This window comes from Heptranchias perlo, chromosome 3, assembly GCF_035084215.1.
Source record: "Heptranchias perlo isolate sHepPer1 chromosome 3, sHepPer1.hap1, whole genome shotgun sequence".
NCBI lineage: Eukaryota > Metazoa > Chordata > Chondrichthyes > Hexanchiformes > Hexanchidae > Heptranchias > Heptranchias perlo.
Genome location: NC_090327.1, coordinates 58173433 through 58186358, shown reverse-complemented (window position 1 = coordinate 58186358; position 12926 = coordinate 58173433). Strand labels below are relative to the sequence as shown.

At 42.3% G+C, this 12926-nt stretch overlaps 1 protein-coding gene across 3 annotated transcripts in view; it reads left to right on the top strand.

Moving 5' to 3' along the window:
• The window catches only part of garem (GRB2 associated, regulator of MAPK1), a 139578-nt gene that overhangs the window by 15192 nt on the left and 111460 nt on the right, over nt 1-12926 (top strand). The window contains exon 2 of one of the 3 annotated variants that reach the window (XM_067979774.1): nt 8854-8915. The exons of the other annotated variants lie outside the window; for them this stretch is intronic. The gene's annotated coding sequence lies outside the window, so the exon portion shown is untranslated. The remainder of the gene's footprint in view (nt 1-8853; nt 8916-12926) is intronic. 3 annotated transcript variants of the gene reach the window in all.

Here is a 12926-nt window from a genome sequence, read left to right as displayed (position 1 = left end):
TTATATGTAAACTATTTTAACATTCACAAAATCCCATTTTTCCTAAGAAATATCACGTATGTCTTGAATTTAAAACTTGATAGAGTAGTGATCGTACATTAATTATGCCAACATATACTATTCCTGAAGAAGCTTTGTGTATGGGTAAAGTGGATAGAATAACTAATATTGCAATTCTACCTGTCATTTTTATATTAAAAAAATTACCTTCAATATAATTATCCTGCTATTATGCCAGAGCCACAAATTTGCAGGTTGGCAGATTAAGCAGGCTGTAGTTGTACTTTCCTGCCCACTGCAGCCTGATTGCATTTCTTAGGTAGCAGTGATGGACCTGATAGATGTTAGCTACCACTGTAGCCTGGGTATTCTGTGGAGCAATGCAGAGAGAGAAGAATTTAATCCTTCCCAAACTAAACTTTTAGCACCATCATTGAGGTTACCTTAAATATGTTTATACCTGTTTTCTTTATATAAAAAAATTATCAGCGCATTGCAAGAGCATTCCAGCTAGTCCCACTCGCCCGCCCTTTCCCAGTAGCCATGCAAATTTTTTCCCTTCAAGTTTGAAAGCCACGATTGAATCTGCCTCCACCAGCCTTCCAGGCAGTGCATTCCAGATCATAACCACTCGCTGTGTTAAAGTTTTTTCTTATGTCGCCTTTGGTTCTTTTGCCAATCACCTTAAATCTGTGTCCTCTGTTTCTTGACCCTTCTGCCAATGGGAACAGTTTCTCTCTATCTACTCTGTCTAGACCCCTCATAATTTTGAACACCTCTATCAAATCTCCTCTCAACCTTCTCTGCTCTAAGGAGAACATTTCCATTTCAGTCACCCAGTGGCAACATCAAGCATTTCATGCTACACCTACTTGCATTAGATGCAGAGTAAAGCTCCTTCTATATGCCTTAACAAGATGCCTTAATCCAATCTCAAAATGAGCAATTCCCACTGCACCTTCGGCATTCCATGTTTCCCACATCAGCCTTTATGTGGCCTGTGGCCCCTTTAAGTGAGATTGCCAAGTCTTGTCAAATTAAGGACAGCTTTGCACTGTGCTCAGGGATTAAATCTGCCCAAACTCATTTCAAGGAGGACTCTTGCAGCCAGGAGAACTTCATCGTATTGATTTTGCTTGGATTTGTTGCAGCCCTCACTATAGAAATAGGTGTTGATTACAGTAGTTACCGATTGTAGTTGCCTTTAGCAATCCTGAGTAGCTTCAACTTAACTTGAAAATTAAGTTAGCTGATCTACTAAGACTCATTTCTTAAAAAATCCTTACTTCTTCTTTTGTGTCTTTGAGATGTACTGGGCTGATGTTGGGTGAATGGTTGTACTCAGACTGGCTCCAGTGCTAGAATATGTGTGAGAAGCCTAGGTTCTCCATCTCACAAACTGGAATCTATTGCAGTCTGAGGCATTATCCTCATTGTCAGGCAGTGATTCCCTTTTGTTCAATATCTCCTGATGGCATGGCTGAGATTGGTAACTCATGATGTAAAGAATCATATCTGATCATTCTGTGGCACACATGTTGGGGTTCAAGTTCACTGTCTCATGCCGTACTCTCATGGATATGTTGTCCTCTTGTAGTTAGCAGCGGTTATATTGCAGGGATTTCATCAGATTTTGGAATTGTTCTGGTTCCTTAAGTTCTACTAACTCTAAAGTTAATGTATTGGGGAACTAACTCTAAAGTTAGGGTATTAGATATCAAGATTAGTAGCTGACTTTTTTATTGGTTCAAGGGATGTGGGTGTCGCTGGCAAGGCCAGCATTTATTTCCCATCCCTAATTGCCCTTGAGAAGGTGGTGGCGAGCCGCCGCCTTGAACTGCTGCAGTCCGTGTGGTGAAGGTTCTCTCACTGTGCTGTTAGGTAGGGAGTTCCAGGATTTTGACCCAGCGACGATGAAGGAACGGCAATATATTTCCAAGTCGGAATGGTGTGTGACTTGATGGGAATGTGCAGGTAATGTTCCCATGTGCCTGCTTCCCTTGTCCTTCTAGGTGGTAGAGGTCGCGGGTTTGGGAGGAGCTGTCGAAGAAGCCTTGGCGAGTTGCTGCAGTGCTTCCTGTAGATGGTACACACTGCAGCCATGGTGCGCCAGTGGTAAAGGGAGTGACTGTGGTAATGGATGGGGTGCCAATTGTAGCCACTATTTATATGGCTGGTCCAGTTACGTTTCTGTTCATTGACCCCCAGGATGTTGATTGGGTGGGGGGGGAGGTTTGGCGATGGTAATGCCGTTGAACGTCAAAGGGAGGTGGTTGGACTCTCTCTTGTTGGAGATGGTCATTGCCTGGCACTTGTCTGGCGCGAATGTTACTTGCCACTTATCCCAAGCCTGGATGTTTTCCAGGTCTTGCTGCATGCGGGCACGGACTGCTTCATTATCTGAGGGGTTGCGAATGGAACTGAACACTGCAATCGTCAGCGAACTTCCCCATTTCTGACCTTATGATGGAGGGAAGGTCATTGATGAAGCAGCTGAAGGTGGTTGGGTCTGGGACACTGTTCTGAGGAGCTATAGGACAATATTTGAGGAGTTATAGCTGATCAGCTATAGGACAATACTGAATGCTGTTAATCTGTCACATTACGTTTGCTGTACCTTGCAGAGTTGGCTTTGTAAAAAAAAAAGTGCAGTGAGGATATATGATAATGTCTTTTGATTACATATGTTTTCAATTCACTTTCTAGGAAACCTTTTGGCAGCTGTATTTAAATTGTGTTATAACATTTTAGTTTCTCTGATTTATTTGTAACTGTCGTGACTTATTCTAGTTATCTGTCTCAATTGCTCAGCCATAAAGTAGTCTTCGGTAGACTTGACACTAAACTGTTCTGTAACCTATACTAAGATAGTTATCAACACTGCACGTAAAAATGAAATAGGAAAATTATTTGATGTTCTTGGAGTCGTATGATGTGATTTGATTTGCTGAAAATCTCCCGACGTTGCTAATCTGATCTGTGCTCAAGTGTCAGCTTGCACAGTACTCGAACTTTAACCCAATAAGTGGCAAATAGCGAAAGTCAGTAGTAAAGTATTCAGATGGAGGGAGCTAACAAATGCTGGAGTGCTATTAATATTACAGAATTATGCTTTTATCTGCATAGTATTTCTCTCAGTGGAAATTTTCAATTTAATCCTGTGTATTGCTAGTTGATATTTGGTTTCATTTTGTGACATTAATGACATTAAGGCAGATAGAATTAAGCAATTTGGAGGGGTGAGTGATTTACATATTTTACAGCAGTCATACTAATGAAGACCAGTTTGATGTCAAATTTTGTTTGGCTGATCCAATTAAGTAGTAGCTTGTCAAAGAATCATAGAATGGTTACGGCACAGAAGGAGGCCATTCGGCCTGTCGAGCCCGTGCTGGGTCTCTGCAAGAGCAATCCAGCTAGTCCCACTCCCGTGCCCTTTTCCCTGTAGCCCTGCAAATTTTTTCCCTTCAGGTACTTATCCAGTTCCCTTTTGAAAGCCATGATTGAATCTGCCTCCACCACCCCCTCAGGCAGTGCATTCCAGATCATAACCAATCGCTGCGTGAAAAAGTTTTTCCTCGTCACCTTTGGTTCTTTTGCCAGTTACCTTAAATCTGTGCCTTCTGGTTCTTGATCCTTCTGCCAATGGGAACAGTTTCTCCCTATCTACTCTATCTAGTCCCCTCATGATTTTGAACACCTCTATCCAGCATCTTCAGTCTATCCACGTAACTGAAGTCCTTCATCTCTGGAACCGTTCTAGTAAATCTTTTCTGCACCCTCTCTAAAGCCTTCACAAACTTCCTAAAGTTGGAGTATTGTGCCCGAACCAGTATTTTATAAAGGTTCATCATGACGTCTTTGCTTTTGAACTCTCTGCCTCTATTTATAAAGCCCAGGATCTCGTGCTTTTTTAACCGCTTTCTCAATCTGTCCTGCCACCTTCACCGCATAATCCCCCAGGTCTCTCTGTTCCTGCACCCCCTTTAGAATTGTACCTTTTAGTTTATATTGCCTCTCATTCTTCCTACCAAAATGTATCACTTCGCACTTCTCTGTGTTAAATTTCATCTGCCATGTGTCCACCCATTCCACCGTCTGTCTATGTCCTCTTGAAGTCTATCACTATCCTCCTCACTGTTCGCTACAATTCCAAGTTTTCTGTCATCTGCAAATTTTGAAATTGTGTCCTGTACACCCAAGTCCAGCTCATTAATATATATCAAGAAAAGCAGTGATCCTAGTACCGACCCCTGGGGAATACCACTGTGTACCTTCCTCTGGTCTGAAAAACAACCGTTCACCACTACTCTGTTTCCTGTCACTTAGCCAGTTTCATATCCATGCTGCCACTGCCCCTTTTATTCCATGGGCTTCAACTTTGCTGATGAGTCTGTTATGTGGCACTTTTTCAAACGCCTTTTGAAAGTCCATGTACACCACATCAACTGCATTGCTCTCATCAACCCTCTCTGTTACCTCATCAAAAAACACAATCAAGTTAGTTAAACACAATTTCTCTTTAACAAATCTGTGCTGGCTTTCCTTAATTAATCCACACTTGTCCAAGTAACTTGTCCTGGGTTATTGAGCATCACATTGTGTGAGCTTTTAACTTGAATTTATTCTGCCCCATCCCCATTGACAGTGGACCTTTTTGGATTGAGCTGTTTAGGTTTTTTTGTGTTACCAGTAAACAAATTCCAAGCTTTCACAGCTGATGAGTCACCTGATTGTAGCCTACAGACTAACCAAACTGTGGGTTGCCCTGTGCATGTCCTTGGTGGAGATTTTAAATGAAATTCAGCTCCACAATTGGGACAGTGGCATCATTTGCTGAAACTGGCTCATCCTCTAATAGCTGGTTTCAAGAGGCTCCTTTGTTCATGTTGATTTATACTCACTGTTTGTGGACATGAGATCACTTTAGGCTTTTGTTCTAGTGACTTTCTTTTGACTTTCAAATATCGGTACAGAAAGTGTTATTTAGTGACTTTGATATGAAGAGGCTCGTGATGTCTGTTCTTGGTGGCTGAACCTAATGACCAGACCTCCAGGGCAGTCTTTTCATCTTTGATCTTTTTTTTGAACCATATTAAATTGGAAGGATTATTGATCGAAACTGCTGCAACAATTTGTTTCTTTCCTGTAGCTATGGACTGTACTCTGAGAAGGGATGCGAGAAGTTTTGTCCAACTATTCTGTGAGCAACCAACTAAAGTTCAAAATTGTACTAAGTGAAGTAAAACTTTTCAGGAACTTTTGTGGAACACAGAATCCACAACAAAATTAACAGGCTGTTAAACAACCTGAATTAAAAAGAGGGTTTTCTAACTGGGTGGTGCAGTAAATTAGACTCTGGCCTTTCACCTCTGGAATCTGGCTTTAAATCCTGCCCAGGGTTGAAAATTGTCCATTTACTAGCTGAAAGGGTGCAACATGAAATTGCTTTAGTCAGTTTCATACAGTTCTTAGTGGACATGGATCCTCAGTGCAGAACTACCCTAATTTGCAACTAATGGCTAGTGGGAAATGGTCATACTGGTGTAGAAGGAATCCTCTTGAGTTTGGGCCTAAGGCATAGCCTTGGGGCAGAGAGGAGAGATCTTTATTGAACATCTGTTGGTGCATCACATAAGTTTAGCATTGGTGCATAGCTATTTAGGCTATGCATTGATACTAAACTTGGGGAGTGTAACTTGGGTGTCAAAGCCCTCCAGGGAAGTCTTGCTTTTCTTCGCTCTGGTGTCTGGTTGGGTCTGAAACAGCTTTATACCAATGCTGCAGATGGTGTGAATATGCCTTAAATACCCTATACTGAACTGGGACTCTGTGATGCAGACACTGGGTGCCTGAATAGAAGGTCTTTCATGTACTGACGTGCTTTCCTTGATGAACACAACATTTATTAATTTAAAAAAAAACACCCTCATAGGTTTGTTGCCCAGAAGCGACCTGCTACCCAAAAAGAGCATTTATTGCTACACAGTAGTTTGAAAAAGTCTATTAAAAATTATGGTTAATTACCCAAACCAAGCTGCAAGCCTGCAGTTATTTCCAAATTTGCTTTTTGTGTCTTTTAAGCTATTTCGCTTTTGAAGTCTGTTCTGTGCCATGCCATGTACAGTCGATCAGCCAAGCGGGTGGACAGGAGGCAACGAATATTCAAAGTCTCTGCCAGGGTTGCTGTGTAGAAGGTGTGTGTAAGAAACAATTGCTGACATTCTTAATCTTCCCGGTTGCTTCTCTCTTTCTCTTTTCTCCCCCCACCCCCCCCCCTCCCCCCCACCTCAAGCTTCCTAGTAGTTATGTGTCTAATGTTTGCTGGCACAGCACATTGGTACATAAACATGCTATGCAACCTGTATATTTGCACTTGTTACATGACTTCCTACATATAATATCCAGATAGCTGCAATTCATCATACCATTCCCCTGTGATTAAATAACTGCTTGAATCTATTTCTGCTTGTGACACTTCCCAGAACAAGGCTTTTAGCCACACAGACAAGCAGCCATTTATGGTGCTCAGCAGTCTACACTGATCTTGTGGTGACATGAGTGATTTGACTTGAAGGTATACTTATTGATCTGGTATATTTTGTGGTTTCTCCATCTGCAAAAGTGGTAGTTTCATCTGTACTAGGGGAAAGGTATCAGTTGCTTTAGGTCTGTAGTATAGGATGAAATCAATTTCAAAGAGCTTGTCAAGTTTTTGAAGAGCTCTTCCCCCACCATCCTCTAATTTCAATATGTATAACATTTGGCAATTTTTAAGAACAACAATTTTCAAATCAGATCAGTATTTTGTGGGTTGTAACAATGTTTTGCCCAAGTGGCTGGAAAATGGATGTTGTGATTAAATTATTGTCTAAATTGAATGTGGTTCGTAAAATGGAAAAAGGACATAAAATATAGGTAACATTGAATACAGTACAGTTGTTTTAAGAGACCTTTACCAGGATAAATTAGACAACAGATCTTGGGTAGATTAGATAAGTTTCTGCATTTTTTTCTCAAGTATTGTTTGCCTTTTAATTAATTCTAGAATGCAGTTTGATTCAGAACAAACATGTGTTTTGATATACAATTCTGTTTCAGTAAATTTTACTTCATTCAGTCTTATAATCAAATCTTGCGGTATGGAAACAACTTCCTTAAATGGTGTTATTTATAAATGTAGTATCTAAAAAATCAAATAAACGGACATGCCTTTTAGAAACACAAACAATTGAATGCTTATTAATGTTTCACCAAGTTACGGGGGACAGGACGCTCAGGACAAAATGAGGGTTTTCAGTTTGTACATTTTAACTTCAGCTCCGATTCTAGTGTGTGTTCATGAGTTAAAATCCCATTTCCTGTATTTGGTGTCATTGTGATACAGAATTCATCTGGAGGTGTTTAGTTTCAGGTGCGTGACTTTCCAGTTGAGGTTTACAGGTGTGGCTCCTTAACGTGTGGGTGTCTAAGTTGGCACCTATTCTCTGTTGTCAGACTGCTTCTGCAGCTCATAGGACACTTTTGAAATGGATGTTTTTTATACTGTGCTCACGCAATTGCTCACGTTGGTTTGAATGCTTCAATGTTTCGGCTATTAATGTTTTCACATACTAAACCCAGCATTTCCTGCCTTCGTTTTACAAAATAATTTCCCGTATGCAGCTGTCAGCCAGAACAAAAACGTCTACCCATTCAGAATGGGATAGGGTAGGGATGCCCATGACTGATGACGGGGTATCCCATTGTTGTGAGGCATGAACAACACTGGCTACAAGAGCTGAATTGCTGTTCTGATTTTCCTTTTGGCACAATATTCGCAAAGGCCAATTTTCAGCCATGTAGCATTCTCCCTCTCTTTGTTGGAAGGAGCAGGAGATTTAATATACCTAATTTAAAAAATATATTTGTTTCCACACTCCTGATGGTTCAGCTAGTTAAAGCAGTAAGCAGCTGAGTCATATGGACTAGGAAGTTCCCAGGTTGATTCCCAATCCGTGCTGAGTTGACTATCCTCAGCCGGGATGTAAGGATGTGTTGTGGCCATTCAGCTTGAAAATGGATGTAGCAGTCAATAATCTTGTCCTAAAATGGAACAAAATGTTGTGGTTTTGACATCCTAGGTTAGAGATCATTAATCAGCTGGCTTCTTGCTGCTGACCACGATCTAGCCTCTGCTAGAAGTGTATGTGTGCAAATGAGGACAATGGGTGAGAACAGGCCTATGCAGTAAAAATAGTCTGCTGATACTGTCTGTTAACACGCACCACTTTGGTGAGGGACTTTGCACTGTATTCCAGCAAGGCAACAGTTTTAGGATAGGGAGAAAATTGACAGAAAAAGAATGAAAAATACACTTTTTAACCTCCTCATGCAGCCCCTTTCAGCCAAGAAGCTAGGTTAATCAAAACTGTGTTCTTCATAGGATTTCTTGATCAAAAAACATATTTATGATGCATTGAGATGGACAATGTGTTTCTTCACACATGATGAATTGCAACAGTTTGTTTGTGTGAACCTGCAGAATGTAAGGTATATACGACTACTTCTAGGTTTACACTTCTCCAGTGAGAGCCATAATCTACTTGTTTAATATGATAAATTCTACTCCTGATATTTCAAACATTCTTGTCCAAAAAATAATTTGATAATGCAGTGTTTTGAATTAAGCAAAATAGTACCGAAGGCTTTTTAGCATAATTTAAATTCAAATTAAACGACTTTGAATTCAAGGAGCAAACTATAATGCAACGCTCATTCCTCATTTGCTGAATGTCGTAACTTATTTAGGTTTTATATGTTGCAGTAAATCTTAATCTGTTATGGTAAATGTGATTTAATATTCTGTTCCAGGTCCCTGAAGTGCTCTTGACCAATATGAATAGCTTTTGGAGGATCCAAATCTTGTGTTTCCTGTAAGCCCTCAATTTGTTTTTTTGTGTGATGATAACTATAGCAGTTAAATTAGTTTTGGGAGCATCTCTAATCCAGGCATTTAATTTGTATAATACTGTAACACTGGAGCACTCATCTTTGGATGCAGCATGCACTCTTGTTTCATGGAGGTGCTGTTTAAAAATCACTAACATATCTACAATGTGCTTTATATTTGAGGTGTCAGCCTTGGCTCATTGTTGGCACACTCGCCTCTGAGTCAGAAATTTGTGGGTTCAAGTCCCACTCCAGAGGCTTGAGCACATAATCCCAGCTGACACTCCAGTGCAGTACTGATGGAGTGCTGCATCAATGGAGATGCCGTGCTTCATATGAGATCTTACAGCGAGGCCCAGTCTGTCCACTTGCGTGGATGTGAAGGACCCCTTAGCACTATTTGAAGAACAGCAAGGGAGCTCTCCCAGTGTCCTGGCCAATATTTACCCCTCAACCAACATCACTTTTAAAAAAAAAAACAGATTATTTTGTCATCATCTCATTACTGTTTGTGGGACCTTGCTGTGCGCAAATTGGCTTCCGCATTTCCCTACATTACAACAGTGACTACACTTCAAAAGTACTTAATTGGCTATAAAGCACTTTGGGACATCCTGAGGTTGTGAAAGGCACTATATAAATGCAAGTCCTTTTCTTTGCTTTATATGGTTTTCTGGGGACTGTTGGATGGAGGATTTACTGTTCTTAAAATTAGAAGAGGTGAAAATAGAATGTCATATGCTAGGGGCTGAGACTTATTGAACTAACAATTCCTGAGAGTTTAATCTTCCTTTCAAAGTCAAAACTAATTGTAGTAGTTATTGATGCAAGTGGAAATGGATGTTCAGCATGGTCAGAGCCAGGATGAACAATGTGCAAGGTAGCAAAATACTATCACTTTTGATTTTTTTTTTAAAAGCTTAGTGTCAAGATGGTGCAGTGACAAAAGATGTTGAAGACCAACACCTTGCTGTGACAATTAGAAATGTAGATTGATACCCCCACATTGCCATTCGCAGCCATGCTGCCCTGGGGAGGTACTAAGCAGAGCCTTTGGGCTGCTGTCACATGTATCAAAAGCATTGGCAGAAGCGCATTGGAGTAGCGCATCCTTTTGTCTAACCCCTTGGCAACAAGTTTGTGGCCCATTGCACAAAAAAGGCTGGAAGAGTTTATTTAGAGGATCATTCCCAGATTTTGCCCCTTCATTTTACTGTGGATTTTTTGCCATTCAGGCTGGTTGGTATAACTCGAGTATTTGTCTTGGCTCAGCAGATGGAGACAATTAGTAGAATAAGGCATCCACCTACATTTTTTTTCCTCTTTTGGTTAGATTAACCTTCTCAGGCCCTGATTTTGATTTGAATACTTGCAGTTTGAGCTCTGATCTCATTTTGAACTGTGCCCTTGGGTAATTTTTCAACAACCTATGGTGCAAAATCTGATGGTCAAAATCCGATTTAATGCAGGATAGCTCTTCCATTTCAGAAAGCATTTCAGAAAGCATTTCAATATTACTAATGATTTGAAAGCTGTACATAGGAACGAGAGTAGGCCATTCAGTCGCTCGAACCTGTTCTGCCATTCAATTAGGTCATGGCTGATCTGAACCTCAACCCCATTTACCCACCTTTGTTCCATATCCCTGGATGTCCCAACCTAACAAAAATCTATTGGTCTTAGTCATGAAAATTTCAATTGACCCAGCATCCACAGCCTTTTGGGGGAGCGAGTTCCACATTTCCATTAACCTTAGTGTTCCTGATTTCCGTCCTAAATGGCCTAGCTGTAATTTTAAGATTACGCCCCCTTGTTCTGGATTTCTCCACCGGAGGATATAGTTTTTTTTTATTCGTTCATGGGATGTGGGCGTTGCTGGCAAGGCCAGCATTTATTGCCCATCCCCAATTGCCCTTGAGAAGGTGGTGATGAGCCGCCGCCTTGAACCGCTGCAGTCCGTTTGGTGATGGTTCTCCCACAGCGCTGTTAGGTAGGGAGTTCCAGGATTTTGACCCAGCGACGATGAAGGAACGGCGATATATTTCCAAGTCTGGATGGTGTGTGACTTGGAGGGGAACGTGCAGATGGTGTTCCCATGTGCCTGCTACCCATGTCCTTCTAGGTGGTAGAGGTCACGGGTTTGGCAGGTGCTGTTGAAGAAGCCTTGGTGAGTTGCTCCAGTGCATCTGTGAATGGTACACACCGCAGCCACGGTGTGCCGGTGGTGAAGGGAGTGAATGTTTAGGGTGGTGGATGGGGTGCCAATCAAGCGGGCTGCTTTCTCCTGGATGGTGTCGAGCTTCTTGAGTGTTGTTGGAGCTGCACTCATCCAGGCAAGTGGAGAGTATTCCATCACACTCCTGACTTGTGCCTTGTAGATGGTGCAAGGCTTTGGGGAGTCAGGAGGTGAGTCACTCACCGCAGAATACCCAGCCTCTGACTTTCTCTCGTAGTCACAGTATTTATGTGGCTGGTCCAGTTAAGTTTCTGGTCAATGGTGACCCCCAGGATGTTGATGGTGGGGGATTCGGCGATGGTAATGCCATTGAATGTCAAGGGGAGGTGGTTAGAACCTTGTTGGAGATGGTCATTGCCTGGCACTTGTCTGGCGCGAATGTAACTTGTAACTTGTCACTTATCAGCCCAAGCCTGGATGTTGTCCAGGTCTTGCTGCGCGTGGGCACAGACTGCTTCATTATCTGAGGGGTTGCGAATGGAACTGAACACTGTGCAATCATCAGCGAACATCCCCATTTCTGACCTTATGCTGGACGGTAGGTTATTGATGAAGCAGCTGAAGATGGTTGGGCCTAGGACACTGCCCTGAGGAACTCCTGCAGAAATGTCCTGGGGCTGAGATGATTGGCCTCCAACAACCACTACCATCTTCCTTTGTGCTAGCTATGACTCCAGCCACTGGAGAATTTTCCCCCTGATTCCCATTGATTTCAATTTTACTAGGGCTCCTTGGTGCCACACTTGGTCAAATGCTGCATTGATGTCAAGGGCAATCACTCTCACTGCACCTCTGGAATTCAGCTCTTTTGTCCATGTTTGGACCAAGGCTGTAATGAGGTCTGGAGCAGAGTGGTCCTGGCGGAACCCAAACTGAGCATCGGTGAGCAGGTTATTGGTAAGTAAGTGCCGCTTGATAGCACTGTCGATGACACCTTCCATCACTTTGCTGATGATTGAGTGTAGACTGATGGGGCGGTAATAGGCCGGATTGGATTTGTCTTGCTTTTTGTGGACAGGACATAACTGGACAATTTTCCACATTTCGGGTAGATGCCAGTGTTGTAGCTGTACTGGAACAGCTTGGCTAGTTCTGGAGCACAAGACTTCAGCACTACAGCCGGGATGTTGTTGGGCCCCATAGCCTTTGCTGTATCCAGGGCACTTAGCTGTTTCTTGATATCATGTGGAATGAATTGAATTGGCTGAAGACTGTCTTCTGTGATGGTGGGGATATTTGGAGGAGGCAGAGATGGAGCATCCAGTCGGCACTTCTGGCTGAAGATGGTTGCAAACGCTTCAGCCTTGTCTTTTGCACTCGTGCTGGACTCCGCCATCATTGAGGATGGGGATATTTACAGAGCCTCCTCCTCCCGTTAGTTGTTTAATTGTCCACCACCATTTATGACTGGATGTGGCAGGATTGCAGAGCTTTGATCTGATCCGTTGGTTGTGGAATCGCTTAGCTGTCTAATGCATGTTTCTTCCGCTGTTTAGCATGCATGTCGTCCTGAGTTGTAGCTTCACCAGGTTGGCACCTTTTTTTTAGGTATGCCAGATGCTGCTCCTGGCATGTTCTTCTACACTCATTGAACCAGGGTTGATCTGCTGGCTTGTTGGTAATGGTAGAGTGAGGAATATGCCAGGCCATGCGGTTACAGATTGTGGTGGAATATAATTCTGCTGCTGCTGATGGTCCACAGCACCTCAGAAATGCCCAGTTTTGAGCTGCTAGATCTGTTCTGAATCTATCCCATTCA